General features: G+C 40.1%; 1 protein-coding gene across 1 annotated transcript in view; it reads right to left on the bottom strand.

The window, feature by feature from the left end:
- The window catches only part of LOC121373479, a 49,271-nt gene extending 37,886 nt beyond the window's left edge, over positions 1–11,385 (bottom strand). Inside the window, exon 1 of the mRNA XM_041500146.1 lies at positions 11,291–11,385. The gene's annotated coding sequence lies outside the window, so the exon portion shown is untranslated. The remainder of the gene's footprint in view (positions 1–11,290) is intronic.
- Between the last annotated feature and the right edge of the window lie 3,090 nt (positions 11,386–14,475).

Raw genomic sequence — 14,475 nt, 5'->3', positions numbered from 1 at the left:
TTTATCAAATGGAGTGAAAAAAGCAGGTTTTATATCGATAAATACCATGGGAATGCCCATGTCCCAATTGCTTGAAATAATTTTGAAAGTTAGTATTCTGATGTCACCGGTAGATGTCGCTCGAAGCACAACAATGTCTACGTCACGACAAATTTCACAGAGTGCGCACAGACTTGGGGTGCGTTCCTTTCACCTCTCCTGGACATGTTCCAACTGTTCTGTCCTGGTTGTATCCCCTCTCCAGATATCGTAAGATAAGATATTGAGATACTTACTTGTCTGAACTTTATTGTTAATGAAAATGTTCACGAACTGTGAAGAAAAATCTCACAAATGAACAACAAGCTAACGACAACAAATCGGATGTTGATTACGCGAACCGTGCACGAGAAAACAAACCGAACTAAAATGATAACGGTCACGTGGTATATCAACGTTTGTGACATTGAAATGGGAATATCCCCTCTAAACATAGATTAGACCTTGTCTGCTCAACGGTTTTTTTCTCAGAGGCCCGTGGCTTTTTAAGAAATACGAAAAAATGCATTTTGTGGTATTACAAACACCAGGATTACCAGGATTACCAAAAAACACTTCAGGTGAATGGAAATGTATATTCTAAATAATAAACGGTAAGTAAAGTGCAATTTTATTTGTGAAAAAAAATGGGTTTAATAGCGAAAAACAACGGCGTAATGGTTAACAACTAGGGCGTGTCCCTTTAAAGATAGGTAGGGCCTAGATGCCCAACATGTTAGAATGAAGACATTGTTGTACACATGATTATAAGCATAATTGGCAGGCAAATCAAAACATAAATAAAACAAAAACAAACAAATAACCCAATCCACCCCCCAAAACCCCCAGTAACAACACCAACTCCACCCCAAAATAAAACACAAAATACCCCGCCCCCTCGACACACACACACACGACAAACAAACAAAATGCGGGGTCATTCTAGGATCGATCCCCATCGGCGGGTATACAAAAAGACCATGGTATGTGATATCCTGTCTGTGGGATGGTACATATAAACGATCCCTTGCTAAAAAATTTTTTAAAAATGTAGCGGGTTTCCAAGGCGCGTGTGCAGGGATTTCAGCGGGGTTGGGGTTATAGACTGTGTTGAACGAAGTTTATATGGGCCCATGCTCCACCAAAAATACATTTCAATTTTTGTTTAAGCTTGGGCAAGTAAGGGTTTCGACCTCCAATACCGTCCCCCTGCACATGCACCCGATTCCTCTCTAAGATTATATGTCAAAATTACCAAATGTTAGACATCCAACAGCAGATGGAAGGAAGGATAGTTTATGTTTTATTTAACGACGCACTCAACACATTTTATTTACGGTTGTATGGGGTCGGATGATTATTAAATCAATATGCTTTATCTTTGATGTCGTTAAACAACTCCCCCCACCCCCAACTTTACCCTTTCCAAACGAAATAATATTTATTTGAATTTGTCGATTTTAACACGTAAAATTAAGAAGAGAAAACGTTCATGGTCTACTTTAGTATATTTTATTTTAAAAATATATACATGATTAATGTGTTACTAGTATACAAACTAAACTTTGAAAGTTCTACTAACACTTTATAAAAGATCAATTCTGAAATAGGAAGTTACGACTGTCGATAATACGTTGTCAAGATCAAACCGGTTTTAACTAAAGACTCTAGTACCGTATCCTCAACCGAACGTTCTTCGTACAGCGCGAGATTTCTCTTTTAATTTTTTGAGACGAACCCTACAATTTGAAATCGGCAAACGCACGTGTTAACTGAAACTGACAACAGGCTGTCGTTTGTGCTTTGCCGAGCTATGGCGGCACAGGCGACGAATCAAGCGTATACGTTTGACTATATCCGTTCATAGCGAACACACACGACTTTTTTAAAAGTGCATTTGAGCTTGTATTTCACATTTGTACATGATGTTATAATATGGTAACCAGATAATGTAACTTCAAGTTTTTGTTGTTTTGTTTTTTGATTGTTTTTTTTTTGTTTTTTTGTTTTTTTTGGGGGGGGGTTTGTGTGGGTTTTTTGGGGGGGGGGTTTGGGTGGGGGGGAACTGCCTCTCCCCCTCCCCGCTAGCTACGGCCCTGAAATACACCAAAGACATGTTTGTTCTGGGTTAACAGCGGTTACTCAACAAAAATATTTGTCATAAACGCCCCTACACACACACACTTTTCTTTAGCAAATGACGCCCATGGGTGGAAGCCACGATTTGACAGCGAGTACAATGACTGTTTATCTTGTTTCTTTCGTTTTTTCTTCCACTAAATCTTCTTCTTTTCTATCAAACACTGCCGCATTTCGTAGATTTTTATTATTTATTGAAATGATTAGACGTTCTAAGTTTCAGTCACCATGCATACTCATCAGGCCCGTATTTAAGAGGGGTTCGGGGGGTTCCATTCTCTTAAACTAGATCACCCAGTTCAGGAACTCACTCCTATCATAGCTAAACCAGGACTAGTATTCAAAATCAATAAAAATCTTAATGATTTTTTCGCCACTAAAGCTAGTAAAATAGAAATAGACGTAGGAATAGATAACACGCCAGTGCCACTATACCATATCAATCAGCTAGTCGAGTGCCACAAACCATATCTAATTAAAAAAGCTACGGATTCAACTCCATTTAAGAAAATCCTTTTCGAAGCCGCAGCTAATGAAAATTACCCTGAGCACATCCATATTTACACGGATGGCTCTAAAAATGCAGATAACGGTAGGGTTGGCTTCGCAGTAGTTGAAAAACTATCTAGACATTCTAAACTAGTTAAATACTCTAGGCTGTCAGATAATTTATCAGTATATACAGCAGAACTGACAGCCATACATGAAGCTCTCCTTTGGATTAAAACCCAAAAATATTCAAAAAGCGTTATCTTTTCAGACAGTCTCAGCTCTATCCAATCACTTCAAACAAATAAATCTACTAGACCAGATATTATAGCAGCTATCCACAGTATACTCCACGAACTAAACCAACTCAACATAACAGTAGTCTTTGAATGGGTCCCAGCTCACGTAGGGATAATTGGCAATGAAGTAGCTGACTATGGAGCCAAAACTGCATTATCAATCACTAGCAAAATAACAACACTACCATTAGGGATCACAGAACTCATGTCAAAAGCAAGGAAACATTACATTAATTAATAAAAGGAAAGCTGGGACCAAACACCTAATACATGGTACTGCAATATCAAACCAATAGTCAACTCTGTAAGACCTAAACACTTAAACACTCATGTGGATAAAACTATCACAAAACTGCGTATAGGTAAATCAATGCAACTAAACAGCTGTTCATTCGTAACTGCCAATAAAAGTACCGACTGTGTGTGTGGCACTCCAGAAGATATGAAACACTATCTCCTGGACTGCACGCTACACCAGTCATAGAAAACTAATGCTCGAATCACTATCTGAGGCCAACCATAAATCAATAATCACCCTTAATCCACTACTCAACCCAGATAAACACCATAAGCAAAAAATCTTTAAGGCAGTATTACATTTCGTCCAGTCCACCAAACCTAAACTTCCAGTCCGGTGGATCGCAGGCGGGATGGGGAACCGTAACACCTTAATGGGCTCCTGACACCAGGCGAACATATAGGAAAATCTCATAGAGCACACATAGCCAGATAAGATCACTGCTCTAAAAACAGCTCGCCTGTACGCCCTTCGGATGAGACAGCGACCTTCATAATCGGTTTCGATTATGCACCTCAACCCGGGGGACCAACGGCGGGCTGGTCAAAAAGCAATGTATCACTTAAATTAGAATCTAGGACCGTCCCACCTGTACACCCCTTGGATGGAGCAGCGCCCCTCAGCACTCGACCTCGACTTTGCACTCTACTCCGGGGGTCAACGGTGGAACGATCACTTTATTAACAATGATAACAATAAACATACGGGCAACGTAATAGCAAACAGTGACAGATAAAATAGCAAAGACCGTCCCGCCTGTACATCCCTTGGATGGAGCAGCGCCCCTAAAAACTCGACCTCAACCCTGCACTCCACGCAGGGGGGTCAACGGCGGAATGGTCAATTCAAACAATCTATGACGAGGGACACTGCCGCACCGTCAGCCCGTGGGTTCCACGGATGGAGCAGCGACCCTCCGCACTCGAGCTACGATTATGCACTCCATTTCGGGGAATCAGCGGCTGAAGGACGGAAAACTATGACCAACAGGACAAATGACATGCGACTAGTTTTATTATATTTTCTATTTTTACTATTAAGCATAAATATATGTAAGTGTATACCTTGTAGATAAATGTGGGTTTTTTTTGTGGGTTTTTTACTTCTTCTTTTTAGGAAACTATTGCGGTGGCTATCCTTTAATTGGACGCCGCAATAGTGTAAATAAACCGCACCACTTTGTCTTTGCACTTGCACCATGTACTACCAAATACAAGCTTTATTATAGCAACATAAGGTGAGTCATTTTGGGTTCCAGAAGAAGAAGCAGATAGGAATCCAAACAGCCGGATAAATAACAAGTAAGATTAACCTGTTAGATATTATAATTCATCTTACTAATAAGTGCAAACTTAGATACGATTTTTGAGGGGGTGGGAAATGAAATTTAACTTCTTACGCATGTATACAGTTATTGACAGTTGACGACCGACTTAATAAACGCATTGTTTTTGGTAGCCAAATAAAATATGTTAAGCACTAGGCTTTTTAACCAATACTTACACTATAAGGAGGGGGAAAAAAAAAACCTTTCAAATTAGATAGCTATGCTAGTATAACTCTCCCCCCCCCCCCCCCCCCCCCCCCCGTAATTGTATTTCATTATAATCCAAAGACGGGGGAAGGGGTGGTCTTGGATAACCGTTGAGTACACTAGAATAAGGACTTAGGACAATAGGAACAACCTCAACACCAAATTAGGGTTTACAAACAGACAGCATGCACCACGGCAACAGTACGCAGGGTGCACTGACTAATGATAACAATGCACCCGCCCCCATTTAATGGCCCAGCACGTACTGTAATAAGGAGCCGGACAAAAGAATACCGGCTCCGAGTACACAATTGCACTACACCCAGGGGAAGCCGGACAAAAGAATACCGGCCTACCCTATCCCACCCCCAAATACTTGCTGCTGGTGGTCTACTTGGTACTTGGTGACACTGAAGAGGAGGACGTCGTTGACTGCAACAACAACAAGATCGGGAACACCCCCGGAACAACAGTGCCTTGCCTACCGGTGTGTACACAAGTGCACGAGTCTCTCCTGGGTTGTCATGCCACGACCAGAAGCGGTCAGGCCCTTTTTAAGGGCCATATGGGCAACCTATGGAGACACCACAGCACCGTAGAGGTCTAATTAACGAGCTACTCTCGATTCACTAATGTCAAAACTTATATTAGCTCTGGAACTTTCTTTTTGGCCGACCGTTCAAAATTGCGCCCTATTTCCTCAACCCAAATTGCGCCCTATTTCCTCAACCCAAATTGCGCACCTTTTCTCTTTGGCATAATACTTTGCTCTATTCCAAATTCAATGGCACCATCACCCCCCGCCTCCGCCTGCTACCGACCACGGTCGGGCTGCTGGTGCTCCCTTACACCTGCCAGTGCAGGCGGTCCCTCCTCTCCCCCTCCCCCACCTTTCCTGTCCTGGACGGAGGAGCCGGCGCTACAACAGCTTGCTCTGAATGTGCACGTAAAGCCCTATGACCTGACCTGACCTGGTTCGTCCGAACCCTCCCGCAAATGCTGAGGTCCACTTTTTTTCGTTCTTTTTTTAAAATATTGCACTAATACTTGACTGTAACTTTTGCAACGCTCCCATAAAACAATATTTGCTGGTATTCATCATTTAGCATTCCCCTTAACAAACTGCAGTGTACATGATTCATAATATTTAACTAATCTGGCAAACTCAAAACAAAGGAACCTGTATGATTTAAAATTGTTTCAATGTAGTTTCTGCTATATTGATGGCCTCGAAGACTTCGATAATATCTTCCATAAAACGTGTTTTCTATCCGTATTTTATTGGAAAAATAAAAGTTTGAATCAAGTTAATCGGACTATGAATAACGGTGACGTTAAGAGGGGTATGATGTTATATCCCTTCACTTGAATTTCAAGCGTCTGGAAATAATTTGGCCGCAGTTCACTTTTGAACCAAGTCGGTCCTGTCCCATTTAGAGCCAGGTTTTATTTACGTATTAAAATGAGATTGTTGAGTCACTGTGTGTCTTTACTTGTCTGTTTCAAACTCAAACGTTAATTATTTTAAATGTCGACTTGTATCTGCGTTATGCTGCGCTCCAATCGTGTCGTGCTTACCGTGAATGTTTTAATCACGTCGGAAATCATGTTCACCAGTGGAGGATGAAAACATGTTTATATTTTCATGACTCGACTTTAGATGGCATTAAAGACACAACTATTTACAAAACAGTATTTACAGATTTACAAGGCAGTATGTGACAAAAATAAATATTATTTAAACCAAAAGTAAGGTAGCCGATTGGTAACTACACGTTGAAGCCTGGTAATTAATATCACAATCAGTGTTCGAGATTAAAATTTTTGGCCAGTATCTCAGTTGGATACTAACATTTCAAAATCTGGTATCCCACCTGAGAATTTAGTATTATATGGCATCCCGGTGGGATACTGGGTTCTTGAAAATCTGGTATCCAAAATTAATCTCTGGTATCCCCGGGATATCGGGATACCGTTAATCTCGAACACTGACAATGCTTTTATTTAACTTTAATGAGTACTGCAATTTAAATGCATAACTTAGCAGTGCCATTAAAATAGTAATTCGCTTAATTTCGTTTAATAAAATTATTGGGTACGGAATTTGATACTGATAGTTAATAGTCCTTCACTGGTGGCGTTCGTACACTATACACAATTCCCGTTTCGAAATTTCTATTGTCGTAACGCAACAATCGGCATATCCACTCTATTATTCCCTACCTAATTATTAGCATGTATGTGACTGAAGCGTAGAACGGCTAAAAATTAAAGTAAATAATAAAAAATCTACGAAATTCCGCAGTTGGTGGCAAAAATAATAATAATAATAATGTTCAGTCAAATCGTGGCTTTTCCCCAACCATGTAAGCAACTACTCCCTACCGTTCTCACAACTGTCTATCATATATCCACCATGCCAAAACCATTAAATGTGTACTTATTTGACTGATAATATTGGAGTGTTTGCAATAAAAAACGGTAAGAGCATTTAATAAAGTTTTAATTTGTACAACGCCACTTTCCATTCGCCCCTGTTTACTTCTGGGTTCTATTCAATGTTTATTATCGTGATTTAATATGAAGATATACGTGTTTAAAACCACAAATTCTTCGTCTGGAAATTGTCAACAATTATTTTTAATAAATTATTTCAATGGAAAACAAATTATATATGTATACATGTAATAAAATAAAATAAAATCAATAACATACATATAATTACAGAAATAAATATAAAATTTTCAAATGATGAAAAATAAATAGGAAATTTTAAATATTAAATATACTGGGGTTTTTGTTGTTAATTTTCTTTTTCTTTTTTACATGTAAGTAGAAATATAACAATGCTTTTTCATGCACATTTACATGAAAGTAGAAATGATAGTGGTATTGATTTGCAATATTTATAATTTGTTCAAGCAAATAATTTAATATATGTATACAAAATGACATAATCTGATAGGAATTCTGATTTCACTGAGCGGCACCTGTATTAACATAAATGTATTGGACATACCGGAATCTAAATATTCTACTTTTCAGTACTTATATTAAGAAAAGTCCACTGTAAATTATCTTAATCATGGTTCATACACTTATTTACCAAGAAAATTCATGACTTTCCATGATTTCCACTGATAATGAAATTAACAGCAATTGTAAACTGCTTTAGACATTATACTTTTTTTCTCTCCAAAGGCTGTAAGAGTAATACATTATAAATTAAAGAAACAAAATAATGGTATTTCTAAAACCAGATGCACCAAGAAATAATTATGATTCACTTAAAATAGGGTTTTCTTCTTCACATAGGCCCCTACCTGTACAAGTGTACTCTCTATATAAAAATACACTTATATGGTTTACTAATAGTTTAAAGTGAATACAGGTATAACACCAATTAACTTAATACTAATTATATTAATTTCAAGAAATGCATTACATGCAGTATTCACATGGCTTGTTTCATGTTCAATATATGACCAGTTACTTGCTTAGCATGCACATGTATGTGTTACATAAACAATAACTATCTGGTATTTACATTTTCAGTCCAATAGTGTAGGGGTTTTCAGTATCATGCTAGAATTTATCATAATGCAGTCAAAATACTCCCCCAAAAAGTAAAAGTATTATAACTGTTACTGCAGAATAAAACGTTGGGTGTTTGGTACATTTGTCCAAAATAGTCTAGTTAGGCAAAAACAAAAAAAACACCAAAAAACACACACACACCCCAAAAAAACACAAAAAACACAACAACACAAAAAAACCCACATTTATTTTAAAAAGTAATAAATAAACTGAAGAAATATTAAAATTACCAGTTTCAGGATATTTATGTAAATAAATTCTACATTATAATTTGGAAAGTATTTTATAGTTATCGTCAATTTGTTCTGTTTATTCTGTTATGCCTCAAGTATTTAATCAAATCTCACATTGCAAAACAAGCTCTGCAAACTTTAGAATAGCCAACAATGAAAATAAAATAATAATTTGTATTACAATTGGCATAGATACTGACTCATCGAGAAGATAAACCCATGGCCACCACACAGGCTACTCCTACCAATTACTTTAATTTCAGCATTTTCACTTTCATTGGAGCTATTTGTTTACACCACCATCACAGCATCTTTTGGTAGTGTTTTTGTCAGTAATTTCAGATATGCTTAGCATAAAAATAAAATAAATGCATCCTACATAATTATTACACCTTAAAAAAAAAATACTCAACTCGTAGGCCCCCTAAAAACAGATTAACAAAAGAATAATCAAATATAGAGTTTAACAAATTTAGGAAATTAAATTTTATTCTGCCTTGTGTCAAAACAAATTACTGGGAAAATTACTAAAAATATTAGGTAGGGCCAGTCTAAAGTTTGTAAAAAGCTACATTTGTACTCTTTTTAACATAAAATAATAATAAAAAAAAAAATAGGGGGAAAATAATTAGGGTAATCCCTGGGTTTTTTAGGTAGGGTCTATTTCAAAAAAAAAATTAAGCCTTAATGAGCACACCACATCTTCACTATTCTATGTCTATATTGTATGTACACATGTATGTTATTTACAAATCTGAAATTGTTTTTCTTTTTCTTTTTCAAATTGTGTATTAGGGGCTGCGGAAGAGGTGAGGGCCAATAGGGCCATGGTCTCCTCTTTTTTCCTGTTACTGTGCTCAAAAGGCTGGATATGCCATAGACCCTATATTAACATCTGATATTTAAACTTATTCCGGGTGAGCATGCCTCTGAACCCCCACCAACAGGTTCAGGCCCTCAAATACATGTATTCTCTCTCTCTCTGTCTGTCTGTCTGTCTCTGTGTCTTTCTCTCTCTCTCTGTCGGTATGTCTGTCTCTCTCTCTCTCTCTCTCTCTCTCTCTCTCTCTCTCTCTCTCTCTCTCTCTCTCTCTCTCTCTCTCTCTCCACAACCTTTGAAGTTACAGCTCACTACTAATACCCCCACCCCATCCCCACTTTCAAATACACTCTGCTGGCCCTGTACAGAATTTTAAAAAGAAAAAGGAAAAAAAAAAGGCTATTGTTTCTAAAACAATTTTTTTCTTTTAGTTTTGTGAAATTATTGATTAAAAATAAATAAATAAATTAATTAATTAATTAATAATCGACAACAAACATGATCAATGTCATGGCCCATGGGGGGGGGGGGTGGAGGGTAGGACGAACCCACCAAAACCCTTCTCCTCACCAAAAAGCAGTGAACAAAACACACAAATAAATAAACAAATGTCCACATAGCATACATAAAATGAAGAAAATATAATATATTGCAACTAGATTTTATAAAAATAATATATAAATAATGTTTAAAACCGAGAATGGATAGCCTAGGTTTTTGGCAATGAGATAGGTCTACATGCGTCTCGTTTTCCAGCGCTTCACGGTTTGTTTTTTCTTGTATTTTGTCATATAATAGATTCGTTATGCAGTCTAGACATTGTTTGTGCAATGCCTCATCGTCTGATAAAATATGACCACTTTTCCTGTTCGTACAGTGGTGGACAAAGTAATTTTAAACGTCCAGTGGCTTCAAATCACACTACCGAACAGCTGTTTAAAGCGAGAGTAATGTGTATACATGTAGTTACAATGCGACCTTTATGGGGGAGATAATTTCTGGGCCTTTGCCATTGGCAGTAAATTTTAAGGCAGAGATGGATTTTACTTGTAGAATGCAGGAAATTGCATTTCAGAGCATCTAGTTTTAAAATGTTTACAGGCGAGCATACTCCCGAACCTCCCTGTAAACTTTGCTTTGCATCTTCGATCTGTCAGACCCTCCCCCCCCCCCCCCACACACACCACACACACACACCAATCTCAGCCCCCTCAATGTCTACTTGCTTCCGCCGTGCCTGTGTAAAAAAAAAAAACACATCAAAAACTTCCTATCTCTTTAAACGCCTTCTTCTTGTTGTGTCGTCTGCTGCACGGCTGGTGTAAATTTTCAAGTGGTTCAGAAGCGGGCCTAGAAAACATTTTAGGGCGGGGACCAAGAGTAAAAGGGCACACGGAGAAACTCCCCGAAAAGGCCACCTCAATGAAAATGTTTATTAAACTGTTCACAAAAGGGCACGTTAAGTTTTTAGGGGGAGAGACAGGTCCCCCTGTTCCCCTCCCTTGGGTCCGCCCATGTGGCTGTTGGGCCTGTGGCTATGTATCGGCGTTCAAACAAAACAAAGACTGCATACTGTAACAGTTCTTTACGTACAATTTCAAGAAACATGTATTATTTGTTTATCTGAATATATTTTAAAATCAAATTTACATTAGAAATGACTAAAACTTGAATATAGGACAGACTGATCAGTAACTACATAGTACAGGTTATCGGAAAATGGCGCATCACGGTCCTATAGTATTGCCCACTTTTGAATCTCCGGACACGAGTTTTTAAAAAGTGCATTTCAGATTGTATTTTGTATTGGTAAACGATGCTATACTATAATAACCAGAGACTGTAACATTAAGTGAATATTACCTTTGAATTTAAACATCCATGATCTGCGAACGTTCCCTCTTAACACTTCTTCGCAGAGTCCGTAGCGCCACCTGCATAACAATATCAAAACGACGCTGTAAATAAACCAGGGGCCCTATTTTCGAAGTCATCTTACGCGGGGCCCGTACGCGGGGTCGGGGGCGAGCGGTGCGTACGCACCCCCCATAGTCTGCCGGGGTCCGTCCGTGGATGTGTAAAAAATATATTTGACATATTTTGAGGCAAAGAAACATTTCTAATTTACTTCCAGAATGCAGGAAAAAGCATCTGCATTCTAGATTTTAAAAAAATTCGCGGGGGTGGGGGGGGGGGGGGGGGCGCAACTTTGGGCCGTATTACGGGCCTGTATTAAGTCACGTTTCTGTACAACAGATATCAGTGGCGGTCTTTCTGACTGTCCTGGTGTCTGTACTAGCCCCACTGGCTACCCCCTGCTACGGGCTTGTATTAAGTACATGTTTCTGTACAACATATATCAGTGGCTGTCTTTCTGACTGTCCTGGTGTTTGTACTAGCCCCACTGGCCACCCCCACCCCACTGCTACGGGCCTGTATTAAGTCACGTTTCTGTACAACATATATCAGTGGCTGTCTTTCTGACTGCCCTGGTGTCTGTACTAGCCCCACTGGCCACCTACACGTTTCTGTACAACATATATCAGTGGCTGTCTTTCTGACTGTCCTGGTGTTTGTACTAGCCCCACTGGCCACCCCCACCCCAGTGCTACGGGCCTGTATTAAGTACATGTTTCTGTACAAGATATATCAGTGGCTGTCTTTCTGACTGTCCTGGTGTCTGTACTAGCCCCACTGGCCACCCCCACCCCACTGCTACAGGCCTGTATTAAGTACACGTTTCTGTACAACATATATCAGTGGCTGTCTTTCTGACTGTCCTGGTGTCTGTACTAGCCCCACTGGCCACCCCACCCCACTGCTACGGGCCTGTATTAAGTACACGTTTCTGTACAACATATATCAGTGGCTGTCTTTCTGACTGTCCTGGTGTCTGTACTAGCCCCACTGATCACCCCACCGCACTGCTACGGGCCTGTATTAAGTACATGTTTCTGTACAACATATATCAGTGGCTGTCTTTCTGACTGTCCTGGTGTTTGTACTAGCCCCACTGGCCACCCCCACCCCAGTGCTACGGGCCTGTATTAAGTACATGTTTCTGTACAACATATATCAGTGGCTGTCTTTCTGACTGTCCTGGTGTTTGTACTAGCCCCACTGGCCACCCCCACCCCACTGCTACGGGCCTGTATTAAGTCACGTTTCTGTACAACATATATCAGTGGCTGTCTTTCTGACTGCCCTGGTGTCTGTACTAGCCCCACTGGCCACCTACACGTTTCTGTACAACATATATCAGTGGCTGTCTTTCTGACTGTCCTGGTGTTTGTACTAGCCCCACTGGCCACCCCCACCCCAGTGCTACGGGCCTGTATTAAGTACATGTTTCTGTACAAGATATATCAGTGGCTGTCTTTCTGACTGTCCTGGTGTCTGTACTAGCCCCACTGGCCACCCCCACCCCACTGCTACAGGCCTGTATTAAGTACACGTTTCTGTACAACATATATCAGTGGCTGTCTTTCTGACTGTCCTGGTGTCTGTACTAGCCCCACTGGCCACCCCCACCCCACTGCTACGGGCCTGTATTAAGTACACGTTTCTGTACAACATATATCAGTGGCTGTCTTTCTGACTGTCCTGGTGTCTGTACTAGCCCCACTGATCACCCCCACCGCACTGCTACGGGCCTGTATTAAGTACATGTTTCTGTACAACATATATCAGTGGCTGTCTTTCTGACTGTCCTGGTGTTTGTACTAGCCCCACTGGCCACCCCCACCCCAGTGCTACGGGCCTGTATTAAGTACATGTTTCTGTACAAGATATATCAGTGGCTGTCTTTCTGACTGTGCTGGTGTCTGTACTAGACCCACTGGCCACCCCCACCCCACTGCTACGGGCCTGTATTAAGTACACGTTTCTGTACAACATATATCAGTGGCTGTCTTTCTGACTGTCCTGGTGTCTGTACTAGACCCACTGGCCACCCCCACCGCACTGCTACGGGCCTGTATTAAGTACACGTTTCTGTACAACATATATCAGTGGCTGTCTTTATGACTGTCCTGGTGTCTGTACTAGCCCCACTGGCCACCCCCACCGCATTGCTACGGGCCTGTATTAAGTACACGTTTCTGTACAAGATATATCAGTGGCTGTCTTTATGACTGTCCTGGTGTTTGTACTAGCCCCACTGGCCACCCCCACCGCACTGCTACGGGCCTGTATTAAGTACATGTTTCTGTACAAGATATATCAGTGGCTGTCTTTCTGACTGTCCTGGTGTCTGTACTAGCTCCACTGGCCACCCCCACGCCACTGCTATGGGCCTGTATTAAGTACACGTTTCTGTACAACATATATCAGTGGCTGTCTTTCTGACCGTCCTGGTGTCTCCAGCTTCATTCTACTTACTAATATACGCGTTTTCGTACGGACGAAAAACAAACAGTAGGACAGGAACAGATAGATAGATAGATAGATAACAATTTAACGTGTCCATATACCACTAGGGTTTCGAACACGCCCATCCAGAGTCCGACCTCCGATAAGATCGGTGGCCTGACTCGGGATGAGGGGAGGATAGAGTTGAAAATGGGCTGAATTTTGAAAATAGCTATTAGTAAAAAAGTTAATAGAATTAAAAAAATAAAAATAAATAAAGTTACAAGCCAAAAATAAAAAGAATTGACTGCTCGGCCGAATATTTATATAATTTGGAGCATTTTAGATGGACAGTCCAAAAATAAATAAGAGAAAGAAGAGAGGATCGGACTATTTAATAATATTTTTAAAAAAAAGAATAATTTCGACATATAATTTTGAACGGAGGTCTAAAAGTTTAAAGTCCGATCTAAATGGTCCGGTCCGGGGGGGGGGGGGGGGGGGGCGTGTGAGTTTAAGGTGGGCGGAATTTGGAATACGAATTTAGTAGTTAGGTCAAAGACCTAAAGCCAAAATGAGCTCATTCATACAACTCACGTCTGGACAAACATTTAAGTCCAAAGAACAAAATTAGACTGCTCGACCGAAAGGGTTTTAAAGTGATTTGAGCAATTTAGACGGGCTGCCAAAATAAAGTG

The sequence above is a fragment of the Gigantopelta aegis genome, chromosome 5 (assembly GCF_016097555.1).
Source record: "Gigantopelta aegis isolate Gae_Host chromosome 5, Gae_host_genome, whole genome shotgun sequence".
NCBI lineage: Eukaryota > Metazoa > Mollusca > Gastropoda > Neomphalida > Peltospiridae > Gigantopelta > Gigantopelta aegis.
This window is presented reverse-complemented; position numbering and strand designations above follow the sequence as displayed.